Raw genomic sequence first — 17,224 nt, 5'->3', positions numbered from 1 at the left:
TGCTTTTCTTTTTTTTTGAGACAGAGTCTCGCTCTGTCACCCAGGCCAGAGTGCAGTAGTATGATCTTGGCTCATTGCAGCCTCCGTCTTCCAGGTTCAAACAATTCTCCTGCCTCAGCCTCCAGAGTATCTGAGACTACAGGCACGCCACCATGCCCTGGCTAATTTTTGTATTTTTAGTAGAAACAGGGTTTGCCATGATGGCCAGGCTGGTCTCAAACTCTTGACCTCAAGTGATCCACCCGCCACTGATCCTGGCTTCTTTTCAGTAGCTAACCTGCTAATTTCTGTGAAATGAAAGTGATACTTCTGGAATAGATATAAAGGGGTTATGTATGTGTTATTTTTTAAAAAGTCAGTATGAATACAAAATTAGCCAAGTGTGGTGCGTGCATGTAATCCCAGCTACATGGCAGGCTAAGGCAGGAGAATCTCTTGAACCCGGGAGGCAGGGGTTGCAGTGAGCTGAGATCGCACCATTGCACTCCAGCCCGGGCAACAAGAGCGAAACTCTATCTCAAAAACAATTTTTTTTAATTAGTATGAATTTTTAGATTTACTGAAATTGAGGTTTCTCCATGGGGATAAATTTATAATAAAAGACTATTTACATCTGGGCATGATGGCTCACGCCTGTAATCCCAGCACTTTGGGAGGCTGAAACAGGTGGATCACTTGAGGCCAGGAATCCGAAACCAGCCTGGCCAACATGACGACACCCCTGTCTCTACTGAAAATACAGAAATTAGCCGGGCATGGTGGCGTGCACGTGTAGTCCCAGCTACTCTGGAAGCTGACGCAGGAGAATTGCTTGAATCCCCACGGAGGCAGAGGTTGCAGTGAACCGAGATCACGCCACTGCACTCCAGCCTGGGCAACAGTGAGACTCTGTCTCAAAAGAAAACAAAACAAAAAAGACTATTTACATACATCTTAAAATAGATTAAATATTTTCTTGCACCTACACCTACAAGTGTATTTTTAAAGTTTCAGTGCATGTTACTATATATAATTCCTCTGTTTCATCATTAATTTCTACAATAAAACTGAAACCATTTCAATTAAATTGTAATATAGAAGTGTGGTTGACTAAGTATATGGCCAGCTTTCCTGCTCTAAGTCAGAAACTTGCAAATTTTCACTGAATGCTCTAAACGTTAAAATTTAATTATACTGACAAATTAATAGACATAACCTGATGTTTTACATAGAGCCACAAATTTATATTCCATTCCATCTCTGCTCCTTGATTTGTTGAGTAGTCGGAGTCAGTCTCATATCATCACATAAGTCTCCACTATGAAACGAGAAATTACTATAAGGCCTGGCAGGATGACTCATGCCTGAAATCCCAGCACTTTAGAAAACTGAGGTGGGTGGATCGCTTAAGTTCGGGAGTTCCAGACCATCCTGGGCAACATGGTGAAACCCTGTCTCTACAAAAAATACAAAGAGTTAGCTAGGCATGGTGATGCCCACCTGTAGTCCCATCTACATGGCAGGCTGAGGTGGGAGGATCGCTTGAGCCCAGAAGCCAGAGATTGCAGTGAGCCAAGATCGTGCCACAGTACCGTAGCCTGGGCAACAGAGCAAAATCCTGTCTCAAAAAAAAAAAAAAAAAAAAAAGAGGCTGGACACAGTGGCTCACACCTGTAATACCAGAACTTTGGGAGGCCGAGGCGGGTGGATGGCCTGAGGTCAGGAGTTTTTGAGACCAGCCTGGCCAACATGGTGAAACCCTGTCTCTACTAAAAATACAAAAATGAACAGCATGGTGGCACACCCTGTAAAGCCAGCTACTTGGGAGGCTGAAGGAGGAGAATCGCTTGAACCCAGGAGGCGGAGATTGCAGTGAGTTGAGGTCACACCACTGCGCTTCAGCCTGGGTAACAGAGCAAGATTGCATCCTCCAAAAAATAGAGGACTTACTATTAGAGCATTCTTGTCCAGTAGAAATAAAATGTTGAGCTACTGGTGTGATTTTAAAATAAGTCTTTACATCAAAATTTTAACATAGGTAGATTAATTTTACAGTATTTTATTTAACCCAATGTATCAAAATATTAACATCAAAATAAAACTATTCATGAGATACATCTTAATTCTTTTTTATGTTCAATGTGTATTTTATACATACAGCACACATCTCAATTCAGATTAACTACATTTCAGGTGCTCAGTTGCCACATATGGTTAGTAACTACCATATTGGACAACATTGGACAGCAGAACTCTAGAATTTAGATAGATGTTAAGAGACTATATTATATAACACATCTGAGAAATACATTTTATGCTTTCAAATTGTAAGTATTTTAGAACTATCTAGGATAAATTTTTTGTAATGAGTGAAAATGGTTGAATATTTTCAAATCTACAAAATACTGCCAGTTTTTTTTTTTAGTAAAATGCCTATGAGATTGTTGAGATTTTTGCCTAAAAATATTTTAAATTGATTTATTTTGAAGTTTTTAATATTTTTAAGGCAAAATGGTTATATTAATTAATAAATCGTGCCCAAAAACGTACAAAGCGTATTTGATGCTTTATTTTTGCCAACTTGAGAGATAGTTACATGTTATTTCTTTTCTGCACTTTCTCACCTTGGTAAATCTGGAAAGCAAAAACTTAGTATTTGCATTTGCTTTCTGAAGGAGACAGTAAACTTGAGCTTTCAGTCTCGCCACTAGTCTGTCTTTGTCTGTTGTTAAAATTATGAGCCAGTCTCTATGGCCGCAGCCAAATGAGTAATCACCAGTAATGTGACTCGTGCTGGAAGTGACTCCATCAGCACCTGTGACGGGGGATTAGTTACAGTTTACAGAGCACCGCCTCTTCCCTTCTCTCAGTGTGCCCTAAGCCAAGTACTCGTTCTCATTTGGGTGTCTGCACTGTTGGAAGCTACTGCACTGTGTTTCCACGCAGACAGAGTACAGTGGGAAAGGCTTTCTCCAGCTGATGGATGGCTGTTCTCTTTATTTGGAGTATCTTACTGGTTATGTAAGCGACCTCGAGAGAAATTATCCTGACCCAGATCGGAGGATGCAGTAGTGCTTCAGCTGCAGGATTTCTTAGTCGTTAACACCACAGTGCTGATGACAAAGAGCGAGTTGTAATCCTCATCACTGCCGGGGCTCAGCCAGAGCAGACAGAAAATCGTCATTTGCTCGTCGGAGACTTGTTAGGTTACAGCTCCTGCTTCGTTCTGTGGTCTTGGCTTTTCTTCCTATACAATGACGCCGCTGCAAGTGAGCTCGGAAATGCTTGGTTTGAGAGCCATTTGCCTGTGATTTTGAAGACTAAAGAAGTATTTACACTAGATAAATACTCTTCCAGAACAAAATGGAAATTTCAGCAAATACTTATTGACCTTTAAAGCCTTGCTGTGGATTTCTGAGATTTAAAAATACTTTAAAATTCTCAAGAACAAAGTACGGTTTGTATTTTTCTGCTTCCTTTTTCTTTTGTCTTAATTTACATTTGGTTTTTCTTCTCAGCCTGAGAAATTAAGGTCACTGCCTTTTGTAAAAGATCTGGCCTCAATGTTTTTAGTTTTAAGAATTTTTAACTTTCATTTGTTTAAAAAGGTTTATTGTGTTTGTAGTAATTTAATAACTGTAAATGTTAATTTAAAAACGAGTTTAATTGTTAAAAGTATGGCAGAAGTGCTTCAAATTAGGGTTTTCAGACTAGTGTTTCAAGAGAAGTGGAGGTATTTGTTTTGTGAGGTTTTTTTTTTTTTTTTTGGTTATTCCCTTCCCCACCCCCAACTTGTTGTCTAACAGTATCGTGTTTTTCAATAGACCTGCTTGGGTGGGAATTTGGACTTTGTTCTTTCAAGTCACTCCAGTCTTTTTTTTTTTTTTTTTTTTGGTAGACTAAATCTTAACTTCTAAAATGTTGCTTAGGTTGTTTTCTGCTTTAGTATTTACCTTCGGTGAGATTTATATTAGTATTTTTGCAGTTAATAAGCCTTTTTTTTTTTTTTAAACTTGGAATTGTTAACTGTTAACCAGTTAGATTGTTAGAAACTAAGACTGCAGACATAAGCTCCTTGAATTTCCTGTTAAATGTGAAATGGTGAGCTTTAACATCGTTTGTTTGAGCAGCTGAGTTGTGTTTAAGAGCTGTAGCTGATTTATTTTAAAAATGTTTTTCGGGGAGGGCTCATCTGTTCGCCTCTTCCTCATGTGAATGGAATGTGGTGCAGCATGGAGCCCCAAACAGGATACAGTTGTTCTAAGCATTCTTCCTATAGTTTGGTAGGCCCTACTAGAAACGCAGGCCCTCAACTATATTTATTTTGGCCATAGACTATTTTTAAAGTGTGTTTAACACTGATAAATGACCTTAAAAAACACTCTCACTCCATTAATAAAATTGAAAAAGCATTTTGTTTCAACTTTAGTTGAAATTTAGTGTTAGTAATTTTCATTTTGGGTTTCAAAGGCTTTTTCGAGCATTTGAATAATAGTCTTTTGTGATTAGGGCCATATTCTACTGTGACTTTCATCAGATGTTAGCTCATTGCTTCCCTTTAGGCTGTGGAAGTTACTCATAGAATCATGTATCTTTAGAGTGTTGAATTAGTTATGCATGAGTTCTAGTTTCTTTACATTCCAGTGCACCTAGACCCATCAACTATTTACTACAAATTCATCATACCAGCTGTAGGACCCATTTGTTTTTATTTAAATATGTTTATTATTATTTTTAAACTTAAAATGTTCCTTTGAAACATACTAGACTAATACACAAATTAACAATAGTTACATGGTGGATTTGCCAGTTAAAAAAACCGGAGTGTATTTTAATATCACTTCATATGTTGTTTGCCTTTCATTTTTCCTTAAAGTAGGGCAGTCACACATATTCACTGTTGCTCATTTAATAAATATTGAAACACTTCTTTAACAAATACTATAAAAGTATTTATCAGCACTTTTTATTTGCTATTTAAGAAGCATGATATACTTTGGACTTCCATTTGTAAATGATTATAAGTACTCATGTCCTTGTAAGAGTATTCAAATTTGATCATTGTCAGCTAGTTTTCTTACATTTCTGGTAGCCAAATTTTACTTGGCTTTCAATGAGATATCTTAAAATGTGAGATTTTTTTTTAGCTTAGAAATCTTTTTTTCTAATTAACTTAGAATAATTTAAATCATAGGTCGGCTTGTTGAAATTTACCCTTAGAACTCTGACCTACCTTGAAAAGGAGAGCTCTCTTCAGAAGAATGTTTTTCATATTATAAAATGATTAGGTCTCATAGGAAATGCAAGCCACCTGTATTATTTGCGTAAGAAAGAGGCACTCCAGAAGGAGAACTTTACTTCTTTTTCAAATCCTACTTAATTGAATTGTATCTTTAGCCACTTAGATAATACCTTTTGTGGACCTTTTTGTTAACCTTCATGGGTTGACCTGACATGGTACTGTTTGAAAAGAAATAGATCATTTGATAATGTTCAAGGATTAAAAGTCCTTTTCAGAAGATGCCAGTGTTTTCTAGTTTACTTAAAAACTAAACTGACAGTGATATAGTATGAAAAAACATTTTTTACAGTAGGGATCAGCCGAATATCCCTGTTTATGTTACATATTTCATGTCAATTGGTCACATAGTGGTGGACACTTTTAAAGCCTAAATACAATGAATGCTCTTGAATTTCTTACAAAGTTTTTGTCACTTGTTAAGTAAAATAATAAATAGGATTTTATGAAATTGGAAAGTGTTAAATGATAACAGTAGAAGGAAATAGCTAAATAATAGGATTTTCTATTTTGAAAATGTGATTTCTCACCCAAATAAAAATAATTTTGATAAATAATACAGTGCTTAAAAGGTTAGCCCAGAATATGGGGGAGAGGGTGTTACTGTGATTAGATTTTCTAATCTTAAATATTGAAAATAAGTGAAAATGTAAGAGAATTTTTTCCTGTTTTTTTAATTAAGAAAATATTATTTGTAACTTCATGATGTAGATAGTGTAGAAATAAGACTTGCTTAAATTTAATATTACATTTTAAACTTTGAAACATTGTTACAGATTGCAGTGAGTCAACCTGAAATTCCTCTTAGGAATTTCTTAAATATAGAAATTAACTCCTTAAAAGCCACTCCAAACCAAACATCTTGAAGTTTTCCCTCGAGTATGTTTATTGTTATTAACAAGATGTTATATATTTTTAAAGACAATAAGAGAAAGGGGAAACACAATGATTTTGAAATGCCTGGGAATTTGTACTGTCTATGCCAAAAGCTTTGTTTTATGTGGAAATATTAACACAAATTACCCTGTAGCTAGAAAGATTTCTGCATGTGATATAGGTAACTTAGAAACTGAGTTGGTTATTAATTCCGTTTTCCGAACTATTTTCCAATTATTTAAAAAAAATTTTTATAGTAAAGCCACTGTGTTTTTTAAATGGTGGAATTTTGTTTTCATTTTCAGGTTTTTAGAACAGCACCATGAATATAAGACACTTGTATTTTATTTAATCTTCATCTACTTTGAAAGTTAGTGTGATAGTCATAAAGAAATGTATACGTTGTATCCCTATTTCCTTCCTCTTCCTCCCCTGGCTCTGTCCCTGTCACCCCCACCCAAGATACGAGTTAAATCCCATATATTAAAGGTATCTTCTTAAAGGAATGAAATGACCTTGGATTGACTTTTTTAAAAAATAAGTAGTGGAGATTTGGACTTGACTGCAAAGTAGGGTTTTGTGTAGCACTTCTTACCAACTGTTTCTCTACTCCCTTCCTCCATGCTGCTCTCACCAAAGCTGTGGGACTTTTATTTGTGCTTGGTGCAGGGGTGGGGGTGAGAGTACAAGGGGTGGAGTTAAAAGACCAGATATTTCCTGATCGTTTAAAATCCTGCTTAATGTGAATGAGCTAGACAAAAAGTGTACATTGAAATAATTAACTACTCTCTTTAATAAGAAACAATACAGTTAAACAAAAAAGGCGGGGGTAAATATGTTCTCCAACCTAGTTTACTGTTTCAAAAGCAATTTCTCTTTTTAAGCAGACATTTTTACACACATGCATATTTTATTACATCCCTTTTTAAAAGGTAAACAGTTGGGACTTAGTACACTCAAATATGTCCATATCACATGAGATCTAGTTTGTTCCTTTTAAATAAACACAAATACCTTATGGTGTACATAAAAACATTAGTTTATAATATGAAAATTAATATTAATTGTCATCCTAAGACTCTGTAGTGATGACATTGATACATTGTATTGATGTGTGTTCCTTCATATTTTCAGGATACTATCCAGAAAATTATCATTAGAAATTCTTTTTTCTTGGCAGACTTTCAAACCTCTGGTTGAAAGAAGTATACCCAGTTCAGTCACTGCAGTAGAATTCCTTGTAGATAAGCAGCTGGATTTTTTAACTGAAGATAGTGCCTTTCAACCGTACCAGGTAAGAAATTTTAGATTACTTTTTAAAATTTAACGGTTAAACTTTATTGATATGCAGATATTCTTTAAACAATATTCTTTAAATATCATTTCATCTAACTTCTAGTTGTGCGGAAAAACCCAATGAATGCAGTCGATTTTGCTTATAGGATAAATGATTTATTTATTCAATTAACAATATATACTGAGAATCTACTATGAGCCAGGCAGTGTTCTCTTGCAAGGAATACAGAAGTAAGCAAAATAAAAGTGTGTGACATTCTAAATAATAGTCATTATTAGAAAATAATTGGTTAAATAGTAGTATAAATTGTCTTCAACTCTAAAGGTTAAGAATTGGGTAAATTAATGTAATTAAATGAGATTAGTGTTTATGTATACATATCAGTTTAGCATAATAGTTCATTTTTTTTAAAGGAGACATTTTTTTAGATTGTCAGTAATTGAATGATTTTATTTATAAATTTTAGTACATTACTGCAATTTAAATACAAATACATTTAATTAGGGAAACATTTTCCAGTTGACTATTAGATTTTAATTATATGAAGAAACTCATCAAAAGTATTAAGCTAAATATTTTTTAAGATTGTTGAAATTACCAGTTAACTTTTTCAGGTATAAGTAAAACTCACAGAAGTTTTTTTTTTGTTTTTTGTTTTTTGTTTTGTGTGTGTGTGTGTGTACTTTTTTTTTTTTTTCGAGATGGAGTCTTACAACCCAGGCTGGAGTGCAGTGGCGCATTCTTGGTTCACTGCAACCTCTACCTCCTGGGTTCAAGCAATTCTCCTGCCTCAACCTCCAGAGCAGCTGGGATGACAGGTGCACACCACCACCCAGATGCCCAGATAGTTTTTGTATTTTTAATAGAGACAAGATTTCACAATGTTGGCCAGACTGGTCTCGAACTCCTGACCTCAAGTGATCTGCCCACCTCGGCCTCCCAAAGTACTGAGATTACAGGCGTGAGCCACCACACCTGGCCTTCATGTGTTTATTTAGATTTTAGGTTGAATTAAATGTATATATTATAAGTTTGTTTTTACTCAGATGTTTTAAAATTCTACAGTAATTGCATGGAAAGGATGAGTGAACCAGTTTAAATTTTTTCTAATGGAGTAAAAAGTTAATACTATATTATTTCAGACTTGTTACTGTTTTTCAAAAATAAAATGTAGAGCTATTATTTCCATGGAGAGAACAAGAGCTTGTGTTAATGAGGGGTGATTTGTTGTGCATGGTGTTGTAATACTTAGGGAATTAGAATAGTTCTGTTAGGTCCACCAAAATGAGATGGTAGATCATTTAGTGTAAACATTATTTCATGTCTTAAAGTCTATATAGATGTGCTCTTGTCTTTCCATTTGATTTTTCTTATTTCTTTAAAGGACCTAGTTTTTTTTGTATTATTAGCTTTTGTTCTTTGTTTATAATATTTGCTTCATAGCAAATCACAGTTTAATAGTGGAGGTGTTGGAGCTTTTCCCTGGGGTTTTATTTTGTTAGTTTACTACAGACCTTATCATTTCATTTCCCCCAGTCAGTTAGAGTAGGTGAATCTAGGTGAAATCAAAGGAACCTTCCAAGTCTTAATGTTTTAATTCTGTGGTTGTATTATTAGCGCTTTTGGAACCAAGTCTCAGCTTGGATTTGGTTTAGAGAAGTGAAATTGTTATGTAGAAATTACTTTTAAAAATAAACTCTTGCCAGGTGGCCTAAAACTCGACATGTTTTTGAAAATTATAATGATTGAAAGAATATGCTAGGGGGAGGGTGGGGGGGGTACCCTAACTTTTTTTAAAACAGTTTCAGAGGCATAAGAGCTAAAGTCTTACGTGGTATGGTGAATTGTGTGATTGTCTCTGTTAGTAAGCTATTTAATCTGCTCTGCTAGTATATATACTAAGTCACCCTCTGGCCTAGAAGGATGCCGTATCTTCCAGAAGTGAAGTGATTGACTTGACATTTTAACCATTGTGTTTCTGAAAAATGTGAATTCTGAGTTCAAAGAAATCGGAAGAAATTACCATGAGAGCACTTGATTTAGGATCTAGCATACCTTAGTTTTAGAATTTCTTACGAATTTTAGACTAAGTGTTGGTTTATAGCAGAGCTTTTCTATGCACATTTTTTATAGTTAGGGTTTTTTAATAACATCAGGTTATAGGCCAGGCGCGGTGGCTCAAACCTGTAATCCCAGCACTTTGGGAGGCCGAGATGGGCGGAACACGAGGTCAGGAGATCGAGACCATCCTGGCGAACACGGTGAAACCCCGTCTCTACTAAAAAAATACAAAAAACTAGCCGGGCGAGGTGCGGGCGCCTGTAGTTCCAGCTACTCCGGAGGCTGAGGCAGGAGAATGGTGTGAACCCGGGAGGCGGAGTTTGCAGTGAGCTGAGATCTGGCCACTGCACTCCAGCCTGGGTGACAGAGCAAGACTCCGTCTCAAAAAAAAAAAAAAACAAAAAAAGATCAGGTTATAAAAATATTTTCTCCCATGTGTATGTGATAGACATTTCTCTTATTTTGAATGAAAATTTACTACAGATACCTAAGATGGTTAAATTTATTTATTTAAATAAATCTTGTGAAATACAGAAATGTTCTAGAAAGAAGAAAAAAATTAGAGTTTGTGTAATTAGAGTGGTGGTATTACCAGATTGATTATTTTATAACCAGTTGTCCAAGCAGTACATTAAATTCCTTAACTTCTTAAAATGGCAGCTGTTACTGGCATGAATTTTGTAAATAGTGCCTTGACCTATCTCAACCTTAGGGTAACCCTCTGTTAGTCAAAGGGAGTTTGGGTACAATTGAATAAGCTTTTTAATTGAGCTTTTTTCTTTCTCACTGTTTTAAAATTTCATGAGGCAATTTCTTTTGAATATGGATGCTAATTATCCTTTATAAACTTTTTAAGTAGGTGGGGGAAAATTCTCTTTGGAAATGGCCTTTGTGTGTATTATTTTTTAGTCTAGAGTGGTAGGTACATGTAAGTTTTTAAACTTTCCACAAATGATGCTTGGTTGTGAATCTAATTAAATGTTTTCAGTGGGAATTCCCAATCTACCACCTTTCTCCTTGATTTCTCAGAATTTTATTCTGTAGTAGTATGTTTTTCTTTAGTTTCCTTTACAAGTTGCACAGCCTTATTCTTCATTAAATCAAAATGATAAACTGAGGTAGTGGTTAGGAAACAGATGAGTCAGAATTAATACAAGTCCTTTCACTTTTAAGTCATTGGTTTGAATCCTACTCTTTTCTCTGAATGATTTGAATGTATTGAATATCAGATAGCAAGTATTAAGTTAGTTAACCTGGTCAGCCTTTTTTTTTTTTTTTTTTTTTTTTTTTTTGAGACAGGATCTCACTCTGTCGCTCAGGCTGGAGGGTTGTGGTGCAATCTCGGTTCACCACAACATCCACCTCCTGGTTTCAAGAGATTCTTCCTGCCTCAACCTCCTGAATAACTGGGATTACAGGTGTGCACCACCACCCGCGGCTAATTTTTGTATTTTCAGTAGAGACAGAGTTTTGCCATGTTGACCAGGCTGGTCTTGAACTCCTGACCTCAGGTGATCCACCCCGCCTCGGCCTCCAAAATTACTGGGAATACGGTTGTGAGCCACTGCGCCCAGCACTGGTCAGCTTTTTAGGTGACATTTAGTTGGCTATTTCAGGATGCAATTATTATAGATTATAGTTTTTAGTATTTTGGAAAGAAACATGACTAAAAGGAGAAATTGAACCAAGATTTTCAGACAGTGTAATGGACATATATTAATTAGGCCACTGAAGCAACATATCCTGATATTGTTAAGTGTCTTTCTCCTTCCCTGTGCACACAGATAAGTTTCTACTTCCTCCTTTTAGGTTTCCTGATCATGCCTGGCTACACTTAACTTTCTTTGAAGTAGAGGGGGAAGGGAAAAGGGAGAGGAAGTAGTGGGGAAATCTGCAGGTTCTACTGTGTCTTTTAGCTGGCTGGGGAGAAGGAACAGAAAATAAATTATTGCTTCTTAAAGATACTTTTAATAGTTTTTTGTTAGTCAGGGCATGATGGCTCACCCCTATAATCCCAGCACTTTGAGAAGCCGAGGTGGGCGGATCACAAGGTCGGGAGTTCGAGACCACCCTGGCCAACATGGTGAAACCCCGTCTCTACTAAAAATCCAAAAGAAAAAGGTTAACCGGGCGTGGTGGCAGGTGCCTGTAATTCCAGCTACTTGGAAGGCTGAGGCAGGAGAATCACTTGAACCTGGGAGGCAGAGGTTGCAGTGAGCTGATATTGCGCCATGGCACTGTAGCCTGGGCAACAGCGAGACTCCATCTCAAAAAAAAAAAAAAAAGTTTTTGTTGTTACTATAATTGCTGTGGTATTCCTTTACTTTAGAGCATGATTATAGAAGTTCAAAAAAACTTTCCATTAAATTTTCATAACAGTTTTGATCGCATTCACATAAAAATTTTGATAATGAAATGGAATATTTAACTTTTAGCATGATTTTGAAATCATTTTATCATGGATTTTGGCTACTGGCCATGCACACACCTACAGTTTTCAGGTTGGGGTTGCTTCATAGAGGATGTGGAAGAGACTTATTTCTTACCTGAAAGTTGTACATATTCATTCCAAATAGCCTGGCTTGGTCTGGCTTGTTAGTCCAGTATTTTTAGGCATCACAATCCTCTTTGCTTTTAAATGTAATAAAGAAATAAAACAAAGGTCACTAGTTAAAACCGTTAGAGATTTGATACAGAGTGTGCTTGTCCAAAATTACACCCCATGTTTATCTTACAGTATATTAAAATTCATTGTAGTAATGAGGTGTTTTCCCTAAAATAAAGTAGAATCATAAATCCTAGACCTGAAGGAATGATTCCATTAGAAGCTTTGTATCCCAGCTACTCGGGAGGCTGAGGCAAGAGAATCTCTTGAACCCAGGAGGCGGAGGTTGCGGTGAGCTGAGATCAGACCATTGCACTACAGTCTGGGCAGTAAGAGCAAAACTCTGTCTCAAAAAAAAATAAAAGAGTTCTGTATCATAATGAGCTGATAAAGTTTAGAGATAAGACTATTAATACTACAGTTCTCTCATTGTATAGACACTGAACTACAGTACTTTACTAAATCCTAGATACAGTACTGTTGTGCTGTGAAGTGCTGGTTGAAGGGAATGGGTAAAACAAACCTGAGTATTTTCTTAGTACCTGGACTAAAGATTGCTTAAAGACTTAACGAGAGAAGAGTCATACATTGTCTAGTGAATGAATGTGTCTGGACCGTGCCAGGTTGTTTATCTATTTCTGTAGTCTTTCAATGATAAAGTAGTTTTTCCAGTTTGAGTCCATTTTAACCGATAATTCTTTCATCATTGATCATATAAATTTATTTGGCTGTGGTTTCTGAATATCCCTAAGGTAATTGTTGCTCAGCACATCTGTTTTACTAAAAATAGCTCGAACAGTTGCCTAGGATAAGTTAGCAGTAGTTTAGGAAGTAGAGTGTACCAGAGACATGTGTTTTTTTTTTCTCCTAAATTTGTGTTATTGTCCTGTGGCATTTGGAATTGCTTCACAACCAGGGTGAAATAATGCAAGTAAGGTGAAATTTTAGCCGTTAGTCAGCCAAGGTGAACAATTTAACCCATTGTTTGGTTATTCTACGCAAATGTTATACTTCGTTGAATTAAATATTTGACATAAGTGGTCCACTGACAAAGTTTGAAATCTTGTTAATAGAGGTTTGTTTATAAGCAGATTTATTTCTCAGGGTAATATGATATGCTAATAGTTTACAGAAAAAAGTAAACAGAACTTCCTGTTACAGTTGCTTTGTGTGGTGGAGAAGGGTCTTGCTTTTTCAAACTTTACCTTCGCTTCAGCTTATAATACAGACACATCACTTTAGATTGTTTTAAAACTGTAACATTTCTATAGTGTGAATGGAAATTTGACCTGGTACAGCATTTATTAGTATACTTACATAATTATTTTTGTCCTATAGTTCCTTTCAGATTTGTTATTTTTCTGGTATCATGTCACTGCTCTAGCATTACTTTTTACCAGTTTCATGGCTCCCTGCTAGTTGCTTAATGCTTTTTAAAAGTTGATAAAAATATTGTGAGTAATGATCTTTATTTTATTTTTGAGGAGTTTTTCATCTGTGATAAGAAATGACATAAAAAAATGATTTCCTTGAAGTAGACTGAATTTAAGGAGCCTGAAGTAAAAACTTCAGAAATACAAAGATAGGAGAAGTCAGTAGAGATTGAAGTGGTTAAAGAAGTCTCATGAAAGAGATAAAACTTAATGGGCTTCACTTGAATGGAGATGGAAGTGTAAGGATGAGGTGCGGTTGGTGGAGTGGTTGGTGGTGGCGGTGGTAATGGTAATCCAGACATTTGCCAGGAGGAACAGCATAATGAATGATGAGGAGGCATTTCAAGGGACAGGAGAATGTCACCCTAGCTAAAGAAGAGAGTTTATGAATAGAATTAATGCTGGATACACATGGTGTAGGGTCAGATAAAAGAGGAAAAAGATCACTAAGCATAGTTCTCAGGAGAGTAACAAAATTATCTGTGTAACAATGGCATGTTGGTTATTGTAAATATCAGAAGCAGCTAATTGATTGGGTCTTTACTAGAGCCTTTTGTTTTAGAGATTCATTATAGCATAATGGTTAAGAGCATGAATTTTGACATCAGTTCAAGCAAACTTAGTTTCAAATCTTTTTTTTTTGAGACGGAGTCTCGCTCTGTCGCCCAGGCTGGAGTGCAGTGGCCAGATCTCAGCTCATTGTAAGCTCCGCCTCCCGGGTTTACGCCGTTCTCCTGCCTCAGCCTCCCGAGTAGCTGGGACTACAGGCGCCAGCCACCTCGCCCTGCTAGCTTTTTGTATTTTTTAGTAGAGACGGGGTTTTACCGTGTTCGCCAGGATGGTCTCGATCTCCTGACCTCGTGATCTGCCCGTCTCAGCCTCCCAAAGTGCTGGGATTACAGGCTTGAGCCACCGCGCCCGGTCAGTTTCAAATCTTAGTTTTACCATTTGCTAGCTATTTGACATTGGGAAAGTCTCAACTGCTGTAAATAAATGGTTTTCTCAACTATAAATACTGTCTACATCAGGGTTGTTAGGAAGATTAAATGAAATGATACATTAAAGAGTTTATAATACAGAAACTGCTCAATAAGGGACATATTGTAAATTCCCTTTTCATTAATGGTGTCTTAAACCTTTTTGGTGGATATTTGAAACTCCTTTCTCTTCCTACCATTCACACACTCATTGACTATTTCTTTGCCACCATCTGCTGCTTACTTTTAACAATCTTTCTTAGTAGTCTTCCCTAGAACTCTTAGCATTTTTTTCTCCAGCTGGTGCTAAACAAACTTTTTCAACTCTCAATATAACCCATAGACAGTGTATAATAGAATATGTTTTTGTAGTAGTGTTTTTTTCTTCTCCCCCTTTTTATGAAGAATAAGTGGGTAAGGTTTCATTGTGACTTCTTAAACTATTATTTTAAGAAAATGACATTAGAAAAGATGAGTGCAAAACTGTATTGTGGTGTTATCCTTTACAGCACACCCTTACCTTTTTTCCACAGGGAGAGTCATGTACTCTATTTGTGACTGATAGTTATTTTTCTCTCAAAAGTAGAAGTGATATTCAATAAGGTACAAAATTCTGCGTCGAACACATTCCTAGTTACTCCATGAGTTTTCATATGCATCTCCCTTTTCCATTTCACTTTGCCTTCATTTTAACATTTGATTAAAATTTAGAGGTGCCTTGTTGACGTAAAATGAGAACAATTGTAGTATATATACTGTGCCGAAAGTATTAAAAATACATAACTGTTAACTGACTACTGGTAGATCATTGACTTGGTAGGATGAGCATCCATGGGCAGGCATAGCCTGGGGGTAGTCTAGGAGATGAGGCCAGAACAGGAAACAGCTATTTTGTAATATTTGGCTTTATTCCATTTCAAGTCAAAAGTGACAGCTTGCAGTAGTAGAACTAAGCTGAAGCCTCGATAGTAGGATAGACAACAAGAAAAGAGGAACCAGCAGCTAAAGCAGAGTGAATATACTTCCTTGTTTTTTAAAAATTATTTTTAATATAAAGTTGCTTTATCATGTTTTAATATTCAGTAATTTTGCTCTGTATTATATTTAAATATTCCATTACCTACCTATATTATTTTATATAGCTGTGATTTCAAAAATAGTAATGAAACATGCTTGTTAAGGTCCCATAAATTACCCCAGTACATATCTGTTGCTATTTTAAAAAGGAGCTCTTCATTTGTAAAAATTGGTTGCAAAACTTGATGTATTGAAAATGTATCCTTGGAGTTCGGGAACATGTTATTTTGACTGAAATTTGGCCCAAGTATGAGCTATTCTGCAATATTCAGATTAAAAACATTTATAAGTCACTGCAGTAGTTCTTTCCCGGTCCGAAATCTGCTGTGATCATATGCTGAAAAATCTGCCCGTCTCGTTTTAAATTTTCATAGCTGCTGCTATGAATTTAAAGTATGTGAAATTATGCTTGTAGACTCTAAGCCATCACTAGTTACCATTGAGAAAGATTTTCTGGTTTCTTTTTTCCAATGAAAATAAGATCATAGGGTTGATTTATTCTTTTTCTTAATTGCATAATCTTACTGAAACATGGTCATATTATTTAAAATCTCAGAGTTTTGTTCCTCACTATAATAGTAATATTTTATTAGAATTAGAATTTAATTTTGGGAATTTGATAATTCCCAAAATATTTTCATGTGCATTATTTTATTTCTAATGTTAGCTTTATGAAGAAAATAGATTGTATTATTTTGTATGTAATGCTTTCAGGATACCTATTAATTTATTAATCCACTCAACTCTTTGAGAAGTCTAACTTAAAAATGAGAAGGAAGCAAAATAGAAACTATGTAAAGTAGACTAAATTTTAAAAGGGTGTGATTATTGTGATGATACAGCAGGCAATGTCATGGTACATCCACAGCGAGAAAGTACAGACTGGAAATGGTAACTAGAAAGTCAGGAACTCAAGTCACATATTCCCTTTTCTCCCCGCCCCAGAATCTCCTTTTTTTGACGGGTTTATTCTCCTAACTCATAGGTATTGCTTCTCATAACACTAGTTTTCATTTGACTTATGTGTGTCAGTATCAATTCACCTACCTGTCCCCACTCTTTTACAAGACCTTTTAGATCTAATATTTATGTTTTCTACTAAAATTACAGATGGCATAGGGGAATGAAATGTTGAAAAGAAGAAATAAATATAAGGAAGAGAATATGTGGTAGTAATTTTCTATGGTAGGCAGAGAAAGTGAGGTTTAGCTCAGCTGTGACTTGGCATCTAGGTTCACACAGCTTGTGATAGTCAAAAAAGAACCTGGGTTGGGTGTGGTGGCTCCCACCTGTAATCCTAGCACTTTGGGAGGTCAGGGTGGGAGGATTGCTTGAGCCCAGGAATTTGAGACTGGGTAACATGGGAGAACCCCTGTCTAAAACAAAATAAAATTAGCTGGGCATGTAGTGCACCTGTGTAGTCCCAGCTACTGGGCAGGCTAAGGCAGGAGGATCACTTGAGCCCAGGAGGTTTAGGCTGCAGTGAACCATGATCTCACCACTGCTCTTGAGCCTCGGTGACAGAGGGAGACCCTATCTCATGAAAAAAGAGGGGAACTGTGCAGCATAGTGGCATACACCTGTAATCTCAGCACTTTGGGAGGCTCAGGCAGGTGGATC

The 17,224-nt window shown here is 36.1% G+C and overlaps 1 protein-coding gene across 6 annotated transcripts in view; it reads left to right on the top strand.

Annotated features, from left to right (window-relative positions):
- The window catches only part of JMJD1C (jumonji domain containing 1C), a 367,699-nt gene that overhangs the window by 262,408 nt on the left and 88,067 nt on the right, over nt 1–17,224 (top strand). For 2 of the 6 annotated variants that reach the window (XM_023205127.2, XM_023205123.2), the window contains exons 1-2: nt 2,847–3,431; nt 7,335–7,448. The gene's annotated coding sequence lies outside the window, so the exon portion shown is untranslated. Of the gene's footprint in view, nt 1–2,846; nt 3,432–7,334; nt 7,449–17,224 lie in introns of those variants that run through there. The other 4 variants (XM_023205126.3, XM_023205124.3, XM_023205122.3 and 1 more) reach the window with 2 other exon arrangements.

This window comes from Piliocolobus tephrosceles, chromosome 9 (assembly GCF_002776525.5).
Source record: "Piliocolobus tephrosceles isolate RC106 chromosome 9, ASM277652v3, whole genome shotgun sequence".
Classification (NCBI taxonomy): domain Eukaryota; kingdom Metazoa; phylum Chordata; class Mammalia; order Primates; family Cercopithecidae; genus Piliocolobus; species Piliocolobus tephrosceles.
Note: the sequence above shows the minus strand (reverse complement) of the source record. Positions and strands in the feature narration are given on the sequence as shown.